At 28.4% G+C, this 11,410-nt stretch overlaps 1 protein-coding gene across 1 annotated transcript in view; it reads left to right on the forward strand.

Moving 5' to 3' along the window:
• Window positions 1-11,327: 11,327 nt before the first annotated feature.
• Window positions 11,328-11,410, forward strand: part of LOC114124167 (NADH dehydrogenase [ubiquinone] iron-sulfur protein 4, mitochondrial) — a 45,582-nt gene continuing 45,499 nt past the window's right edge. The window contains exon 1 of the mRNA XM_050199826.1: window positions 11,328-11,340. The gene's annotated coding sequence lies outside the window, so the exon portion shown is untranslated. The remainder of the gene's footprint in view (window positions 11,341-11,410) is intronic.

The following is an 11,410-nucleotide window of genomic DNA, read 5'->3' on the forward strand; positions in this document are numbered from 1 at the left end:
GAGATAGGCAACACAATATAAGGCACTACCCACAACCCACCTCAGCGCATTCAGACGATAAATAATAATATATTAAAGATAGTTGGTGGCAGTTAATTTATTACAGTAAATAATATCAATAATGTAATAATGTAATCAAAGTAGGAACATCAGTTTAAATAAATAAATATATTATAAAATAAAACAATTTGCACCTGTTTAGCAATACAATAAAAAGATGCAATATCAGTGATATAATAAAAAAAAAAGGAAGACCTGAATGGCTATAAAAATATGCACTAATATAATATACTATAATAAATTAAGACCCGTCGGTCATACACACACAAATTTTTGGTCGACCAATACTCACATAACAGTTGAGACACACACCTGGTTTTACACCCACGCTACCGCTCCAAGGCCTGTAGGTATATCAAATAGGTAACAATAAAAACAAATTGACCTTGCGTACGTGCGAATGTGTGCCGACAACTGTTCACGAAGAATTCACAACAGTGAAACACTGAATGCAGCCGGGACAGGATCTCTAGTTTACATTACTGTCCCCGCGAGCAACGAGGTACACCAAAACACGTTGAATCACTACACAAATCGCTGGTAATTTTGACCACCCTAAACTGGGGACAAGCAAATTAATGGTAGCAATAAAATTTCAGAGAACGATAATTACCAGACGATGAATTCACAAAATCACAACAACGTGGTTTGGGACGACTGCAACCAGAACATAAAAATGGTAATTATTGACAAAGCTGACTGGGGTACTGGACAGCGGACAAAAGAGAAGTGAACATGTAACGGACGAGAGCAAACGAAAGAACAAAATGAATGTTCTTTCAGTGTCACCACACTAAACAATAAACAATGGAAAAACTAAGAACTTTGTGACACTGAAAGCATGACTAAATGAAAAACAACTTAAAGTTTTGAACATAACCGATATTATAAGAAAACACTGATAATGATTCCACAGCTAGCCGGTCGCACACGAAAGCCTGATAAGACTCCGCCGACAAGGCTGCAACCATGGTTGAAATTTACAGCGCGTTTCTTTTTTCCCATTGTAATAATTAATTACTTTACAAAATAAAGAATAAATATGATGAACAATATAAGTATTAAGAATCTAAACACTACACTTCACTCGGATGAAAAATCCAAAAGAAAATATAATATAAAGACAAGACAAGTATTATATATTCTAGTATAATGTTTAAAATAATTCAAACTGCAGATCCAAATAATACATTTGAACTGTTAAATAAAATAACGCCAATATAACTTAATATTCTATTTTTATTATAAATATTACAATCAGAAAATTCTTAGAAATAAGATATTTTAAAATGTATTCAAAAATAAACACATTACTTAGTATAAAGTACACAAGTTATACTAAATATAAAATTTATATATTTGATATATTTTGAATGTGTAGGACGTAGGTAGTGAAGACATTCAAGGAATATAATTACAATATTAATATAATATTATTACAGAGCGTATACAGAGCCATATTTCACACTAGGGTGCGGGTTTATTATTTATAATATTACTATATAGACAGTGTATATCTTTGTTTATATATACTGTATATTTCAAGTTTCAATTATGCTGAGCAGTAATTAATACAATTTTTTCACAACATAGTTTACGTAAAAAAATAATAATTTTGACAAATTCAAAATTACCGCGCATATATACTTGATTATGATTGGCTCTCTTAACGCTGCCATTTTTATTATTATCATCAAATATTTGATAGAGAAGGAGTTTATATGCAATAACCTTGTATATTTCTATCATGGCCGTAACTGTGGAACGCACCGTTACGTGCATATGAAAATGATAACATAAAACAACGCATAATAGAAAACGAAAAAATTGCCATATTGGTGTGAACAATAATGATAATTTATTTTTTATATACTTATATAATTAATTAATTCCTTCAGCAAGTATTTGAGGTAACATGTTTGCTAAATAAAATGTTTCTAATTTCATTTTCATTTTGTTTTCCCAAAAACTGTCGTCACGTTTTATTTTTTCCATCATTAAACCTATATAAAAATGTATAATAAATTATAAACCATAATAAGTATACACAAAATATTGGTACCCACAAAGCTTTAGGCGTCCAAATACACAAATAGCAATATAATTTATTTGAAATGTGCAATTGCTCTTGTACTTGGTAGGTAATAGTAGTTGTGATTACGTTTGAGATGCAGCTGTCCATTTTTTATTTCACAACATTTCATTTTTTTTCTAAATATTCCATCTTCTGGACTAATACTTTTCGCTAATGCTGGACACTTAATTTCAACTAAAGTATTATTGTCCACGCGCATGCACGAGTCAATAAACACGGAGAAAATATTTTTGCTCCGGTTGTAGGGCAGAAATTTGATGCAAACAGTACCAAAAAAGAAATAAAAATTCACCTAGTTTCGATTGACTTATATTAATTTTGATAACATGATTGAATTCGTCAGTCTATTTTCTAGGTTTGCTCGGAAATAGATTTACGACTTTATTTTTAGTTAATGTAATATGATGCATAATAAGTTTATATTTGTTTCAAAAAAACCTATACTTGACTTAGTTGTAGATAGCGACAAAATGAAAAATATAAGATTGCACTTCCGAGCAAACTTAGAAAAGAGGAAGACAAACCAAAATAAGTTTTCAAAATTTAAATTGAATCTCTAGAAGTATGTTTAATTTTCTTTCGCTTATTGAGCTAAATTTATGAAAAAAAAAATGGTTTCTCCAGCCCCCTTAATGATTATAATTAATAGTCCACTAAATCATAAATACTCATTTATTTGCGGTGGTGTACTTTTTATCTGGGTAATCATTGATTACTAATCAATGATTACCTAATTATTAAATAATTATGTATCAGGTTAAATTATTATTAATTTTCAGTATAAATATTCGGTAAAATACGATTGAGAACGGTACCATTGAGAACGTTATTTTTGGTATCTATTATATATTATTAAATAAACCTTAAGGAATCTTCAGCTAAACAATAAAATGTATTATTTTGGCGGTGTGTATCCATCTGCCTCGATAACTATTTTACTTTAGTATTCTGTTGTGATATTTTTCTATATTTCATAATCTCCATATGCTTCATTCCTCACTTCAGTCCACTATCATCGCATGGCTAGTGTCCGTATACCTCAAAGATAGACAGTAGTCAGACGCCACTACGCCAGTCATCGCCGTGACCGGACAATACTTGGCGTCATAAGTTTCTTCACCCATTACACCGTCGACACGTCATGTCTCGTCATACACTCACCTTGCAGGTTTTAAAAAACTTATGCCTCTCTTTATCAAATTGAAAAAGTTCATGAATTATTTTTTGTTATTATATAAAATAGTAAAATGGTTAAATAAGACGCCACATTCAATTCATATTCATTGTTACTCATAACAATTCATTCGTATTCATACTTTATCTGTATATTACCTGCGAATAGGACAATATTTTAATCATTATAATATAATTGTATTGTTATCGATTCGCAACAACGGTCTAAATTAATAAATCAATATGTAACTATTAAATAGTTGAAGAAACATTTTTCTTCAAATGTACTTATTGTTACTATACAAATAGTAAATTAAAAATGTACTCATTTCATATTTTACTCTTACAATTTTATCATTGATTTATAACCCTCTTCTTCCAAGTATCTAAATTCCTCCCTAGAGAGGAATTTCCTCCTCCCAACCCCGTTAGGAAACACTGAACTAATAGAACCGAAATCCAGCTGACCTTTACATCCTACGATACTTAGAAACAAAATTATATTTTCTTCTGAATCATTTTTCAGCTTAAAATAAAAAGTGTTTGTAATAACTTTCAATGCGTTTTTAATAAAAATGATTAATTTAATATAATTTAATTGAAAACATATAATATATACCTTTTATATGTATTAACCATAGCCAAAACTATTAAATAATGATATTATTAATATATATTACCTAATTCACCTAATATAGATAAAAAAAAAAGTGGTATTTATAAAAATGTAAGTTATAAATAGACATATTAATATATTATAGGTACTATAATAATTATTCTAATGTCGAGTCGTTTTACTCGTACAAAACCAAGAATGTTTAAACTATACTCGTGTCTCTAAATTCACCAAATAATATAATTAGCAAAAATTGAGTTTTATATAATAGTCAACAACTAGGGTACCTATATTTTCATTGGATTACTCCTATGTTACGTTCATATTGAATATTAAAATTATCCAGTTGAATAATGAATAACCAAATTTATTTTAAAATTATTCATTATCATACACAATAAAATATTTAAAATATTTAGACTAATTTTAAAATATTAATAGGTATACATATCATATTATACATAATACAATATAAAACACTATTAATACTAAATAAGGTATATTGCATCCATGTATCTATAGAGTTTTGCAAAATAACTTAACTAATTAGTAGAATTTTTCAATCTGACAACATTTCTATTTAATAAAACAAGGATTTTCAATGCAAACAATCTTTTTTTAACAAATAAAATATTATTAGATTTAGATTGAATTAAAAACAAATAATTACCTTATTTGCGTGAAAATATTAGCAACCCGTGTTATTCAAACATTCATTTAATATTTATATGTACCTATAATTTTTCTGATATTATTGATTGATTGAATTTACATATTAAGTTCGTGCTTATTAAATTTCATAAAATACTGAAAAATAAATGAAGTCACGATTTTGTAAAACCACCTACTCTTTTTTTTTTATCGATTTAGAAAATGTATGCATTGTAAAAAAATAAACATCTTTAAAGCAGTATATAAGTGCAAAGACTATACCAAAATATGTCACTTAAAGAAGAATTAGAACACATTAAGTCAACTATAATAAAGTTTTATAATAGAACTTTAATATAAAATAATATAATATAATACTATATAATTATATTATATATTATTATATAATTTAATATCTATTACAAGTATATTGTACATAGTTATTCATATTCCTCAATTGCCATGAATGGTCATCCTTAATACTGAGTCAATGAAGGAAAACGCTGTAAACGATTTTGTTATTATTTTATACGATAACTACTTTAAAATAATTTTTAGAAAAAACTATAGAGTTTATGCAAAAGCAAATAAAAATGGAGTTGGTGTTGAGTGACTAATGACTGCAAAACCGGATGTATGCCTATATTAATTAAATACAGACTTGGGTAAAATACATTTTAAAAGTATTTTGAATACATATTCCAAATACTTTATAATAATATTTTTCGAATACTTTTTTTAGTAGATTTAGATTTCAATGACAAAAACATATTTTTTTTCAATTCATTGTTTATAAATGAATATTTTAATAATCTCATTTTATTTATATAGTTATATACAAGTGCAAAAGCTTCAATGACGAAAAAAGTAATACAATTATTTTTTAAGTGTGATTGGACGTTAAAAAAGTATTTCGAATACTGTATTCAGAATACTTGTAAGAAGTATTCAAAATACCGTATTGAATACTTAAAAAAAAAGTATTCAGAATACTACCCAAGTCTGTTATTATGTCGGTAATTTCCTCGAAATTATTATATTGTACCTAGTTACGTTGGTCGTTAACGCATTATTTCGGGTATAGTATAAGTAGATAATTTTAATTAACTTATTTTTCGATTTAGAAATGCTCATCTATAAAGATATAAAAATTAAACTTAAATTAAGTTGTATTTTACGAGTAATTCATGGTTATATACACATACAGCTAAAACCTATTTATGTATAATACATAATAATGTATAGGATCTTGCTTAAACGTTTATAACTTTGTAATGGTATTGTTTTCGTAATGGAATTGATTTTTTTTACGATTTGTTTTTGAGTTTTAAGTAATGAAATTTCTCTGCAGCACTTTGAATTTATTATCTGAAAAAGAAAATATTTAAGTAAAAAATAATCATTTAAATACAAATTTATACCCACACACATAAGTAATAATTAAATATATATTGACTTTACTCACATAATATTACTATCATACAACGTTCATAGTATACCTACTTATTTGATAACTAACATTCTAGATCTGGACCATTGATTTGACTTTTCCAATATAAATTTTCCTATAACTTTTCCAAAGGTTGTGCTGTACACAAACACAAAAAAAAACTAGACTAAACATTAAGCAAAAACATAATGCCGATTAATCAATGAGTAATTATCAATTAAAATGTTGACTTATATAATATAATTATGAAGTATCACGAATAAAAAGTAATTATTTTTTTTTCATCTGTCCAACGGAAACATATAACAAACTGCCGCGAATCAGATCGAAAAACTCGCGAACAATAAAAATGTCAATAATATGTGGTAAAATAACGCTCTGAATGTTGATTCGTGAGAGATCGCTGCTGGCCAGTATAATATTATTTTCTAATAATTATACGAGTATGTTACCCATAGTTTCAATAATAACAACGGTCGACTGCTTTGTCTATTGTTTCGTTGCGTAGAGGTAACATCGTTTCAATTCACTCAGCGAATACAAATCTATTAAAAATGGGTAACGCTATAATAAGACAAACGATTTTTCGAAATTCTTGGTGGACGAACAGTTGCGGCGGAGATATCGTTCCCGCTTTATCGAGTACCATCGAAGTCCAGACTGACCCACCGCGGCTAGAAGAACGGCGCGTGCATCGTGCCTTCGTGAAGGAGCTGAATTCTAGCGGCGGCGGCGATGGCTTGGGATCGGTCGAGGACGACGAACTGGACAACGCGGCCGGCCACCAGCTAGTTGGAAGTTTTTTAACCAAATGGTACAACGAGCCACACAACGTCTGGCGTTTTTACGCTGAGAACGCGATCTGTACTTTAGACATGGATGGGAAGCGGTACGTTGCAACGGGAATATCCGAAATCCGGAAACTGTTTGATGAGGTGGCGGCACCGGAGACCGGCACTATCGAGGACGACGACGGTGATTGCCGATCGCTGTTCGTCCAGTCGATAGTGACGGTCCGGTGTCCGTCTGGTCAGCTTCTTATCGTGGCAACAACCGAGTGGTTTACACAAACTTTCATCGTCGAATATACCACGCCCGACCCGGCGGTGGCCGGAATCGCTTCCATGGCCGTAGTCACTTCCGTGATGACAGTAAAACGAGTTGGAGTCTATCCGCAGGATATGCCAAGGACGCCATCGATCCGCAGGCGCCGCAGACGCCGCGGCCGTCGAGGCAAAAACGCTGAGTCGCAGGGCGCAAACGCAGACGCCACACACCGCCACCGGGGGAATGGAGACGACCGGAGGCGTGATCTGACGTCGGTCATCATCAACTTGATTTACATTTCAATAGTTTTCTTTTCAACTAACATTTTTGAGTTTTATTCAACCCGAAAGTACGTTTTTTTTCAATACTCAATCAATTAATTTGTGTACACCTGAACAAGGTTGTCTGTATTCATTTTTCATTTTTTATGCATTTATGCTGATGCGGTTTTGATGGGTTTGAGACGTTTAGTGCTATTTACTTTTCAGTTATAACTTGGTATAACTAAAAATAAAATGGTATAATTCAGGTATGACAAGATACAAATATAATAACATCGAAGAAAATCTCACTGGTTCACAAAATGAGTCGTGAGAATAATAGAAAAATTACGTACTTGATATTTGTCTTTGCCAGAAAATAAAAAACTGTTTTATAACATTTTATAACTTTTCAGTTAACTCAAAATCTACATTATGTTTATAATTATTAATATAGACTACAAATTTAATACGATTAACTGTTTTTTTTTTTGAGAGAGAGAGAGAGAGAGAGAGTGAGAGAGAAAGAGGGTGGGGTGGTAAAAATATGTTACCCAGAGGCGCAAATTTTCCAAATGTGCCCTTGGTTATGTATTATGTAATATGTATACATACATTTTTCATCTCTTTACTAAACAATAACTTTTTACATTCCATTTTATTTTAAACTGATAGATAACTCATTTAACACCATCTTCTGGTTGGAAGTTTTAAAAAGGATAATTAATTAGACACAAAAATTATGAAGGATCTAACATTTATATGTTATTTATATGTTATACAGTGAAGTTATGTATAAAATGACTATCTTCTAAGATTACTCTGAAAACTTTATTTCTTTAATTAGAATGTACAGTTAGAAAATATGTTATGGTTTCTTTATATGTTATAACATTTTTTATTTATACATATACACATTTTAATAATTCAAATGTTAGGAATTTATTGCTCTGAAAATACAGACTGGACACATAATTAATCATCATTTATATAATATGATAGGAATCTTGTTTTCACTTTTTTTAAATTATATTTTCCATTTATATTATTTTATTTTTCATTTACCCCACGAATACTTTCTATAAATATCAATAATAAATTTTTATTGCTTAAATAACTTTATAATTTATTTAAAATTAATTTTGTTGCGCGTAAACATAGCAATAGTGTTTTTTATACTGTATTTGGTCAAACTGTATAAGGTGTAAGACACGAAAAAAGTATAATTATATGAATAATAATTTATAAGGCTACAAACTACAAAGACGTAAACCCTTTTGGGATTGGTGTCCTCAGACATATTATGGTCAATAAAAATCGTTAAGGTTACATGCATATTGAGTATTAAGGATATAGAAACATATTTAATATGAAATGTTACGTCATAGTAGCATGGTTGTATAATATAAATATACAATATTGTATTGTTGCATAATCGGACTAAGTAAACTAGATAACTTTAGATATCGATCATTATAAAGTGGCAAACCATTTTTTACTGTAAAATTCATATGATAGTTTTTCAAGACATGATTTATTTTAATCAAAAAAATATTTTAAGATTTATATTACTCTATAAAATAATTAATACCTTTAAATAAATGTACCTAATCAAAAATAAATTGTAGGGGAAAGATATTTTAAAAATGTCTGAAGTAGATATATTTAATAATATACAGTGTGTTCACGCTTTAACACGATTGAGAACGCTCATGTTTTTTAATTTTTTCCCAACGTTTCCAAATGTAATCGATCGATAATTTGAGCACAATAATCTATTGATATTTATCGGACTTTATCGGATTTTCCGGATGTTAATATTAACTTAGATACCAGATACAAGAGATTGACGGTAACATTAGATTTGCAATTCTGCAGTTTGCTGTCCTCGCACAAGCTATTCGTTACTTAATAATATAATATAATACGTTGAAAATGGAAAATAATGAAATTAAAATTATAAGACGTGGACGAGGTGAAGACCTAATATTATTAGACAGAAACAAATTTCATTTTATTCGGAAATGTGAGACACGATGATTTTTTTATACATATAGGTATACGTAATTAATATGTCATTTCATAATATTATATTTATTTCATTTTTATACATATAAATTTCATAATTTTATAAGTTCTGCTTATTTTACATTTTTTTTTATACATAATATAATATACACTTAGTGTATAATGTATATATTACACAATACAGGTATTAGATATTTTTATAAGTGTTATACATATTTTAATTTTTTTATTCATATTATATATTATATATTATTAGGCGCTTATTTGTATACGATTATAATTATTAATTTATGACTTTTTTCAAGAATATTTATTTTGTGTAGGTATACTGAGATTTCCAAAAGCCAAATAAATGATACGGCAACGTTACACGTAAACTCGTTCTCAATCGTAATTGTTTTTTTTTTGGGGGGTCAGGGGTAAGTTCTTTGTTAATTTTAAGTGTTCTCAATTGTTCGGCCAAAAAGGTATAACGTTTGATAGCCTAAATATTGTGTTAACAGTTATATAAACAAAAAATTAAAATCAAATATCAAGTGTAAACAATGTTTGGATAGTTTAAAACCTGAATATGGACAAGTCATAATACCAAAGGCAGAATTAGTAAATTTGAAAACAAGGGGTTTCTTAACACATCCAAATAAAAATCTATACTTGATTATACAAATGATTAAAGTATTTTTTGAAAAACACGCAGAATCACAAAATGTTTTTGAGGAAACTTGTGAAGACTTTTTTAGTAGAAATTTTTAATTAACTTTCCTTGTGGAGATCATAAAAGTGAAATAGTCACCAACATTTTTGTTCTTTACATTAGGATGAGGCAGTTCAACTTCGCTAAAAACCAACAAGCTAAAAAACAAAAAAAAGTTATCGAAATTAGTATCAACTTAGAAATATTTTTTCTTTTGTCTAATGTTCTAAGAAAAATCACATACAATTAATTGTATTATAATTCATTTATTGAATTTAAATTTAATACATATTTATATAAATAATTTTAATATATTTTACTAATTTAATAGAATTTAATAGTTAGTAGTTACTAAAAATTACTACTAGATAGCGTGGTATGTCATTCAAATGATATGAGAACTTAGTGTCACCATAAAATCTCCGATGGGTAACCCACAGATATTTATACTTAGTATAGTAGTAACTAAACTTAGTAGTTTAGTATATACTCGTATATCTGTGGGTCAAACATAGTATCTATAGCCATGGTCCTATTACAGATAACTTAATCTGTGCTAGAATGCAAGATGTTCTTATTAGTATTTGTATTGTAAACTGTTCCTATTATAGTCTATTGAAAATTATGTTATAAAAATGCAACACTTTGCATTGAAAGGTCAATATATTCTCATTCCTCAAAAAATATGCCTCATATAGTATCAATATTATTTTATAATTATATTACTTACATTCTGTCAATATAAAATATAAATACAAAATACGTTCTAATCAATGGACACAGTTAATTTATACACATCACTAAAAAGCCAATGTATTTATTAGTTATTAACGAACAATTTTATGACAAAATAAAAGCATCCCAAACGGTTCCCGTTGAAAAAGATTAAAAATTAAATTAAAGCTCGAAGTCATGCTAATACACCTAAATCTAGGTATAAATACCCCCAAACCCCTCCCTGCGTCCGTCACTATAGAAATGTATAATACAATCAATAAGCTAAGAAATTCAAACATTAAAATAATTTTAACAGAACCTTAAAGTTTTATCAAACCATTAAAAAAACATTTAAAAAAGAAAATTTTAACCGATTATAAATACCTAGGTAGCTTAAAATAAGTTTAAATATTTTTACATTTTAATAAATTATTTTCACCTTCGACATTAATAAATTTGTATAGTAGAAAATTATATTTAGTTGGCACTTTGATCAAAAGTAAAAATCTGTAGCTTTTGAGAAAATAAATCATAATTCTCAGACATATCAGACATGATATGATAAATTTCAAAATATATTTTGTCTTTTGGGGCTATTTATAGTATAACTTGAAATTTT

This window comes from Aphis gossypii, chromosome 1 (assembly GCF_020184175.1).
Source record: "Aphis gossypii isolate Hap1 chromosome 1, ASM2018417v2, whole genome shotgun sequence".
NCBI lineage: Eukaryota > Metazoa > Arthropoda > Insecta > Hemiptera > Aphididae > Aphis > Aphis gossypii.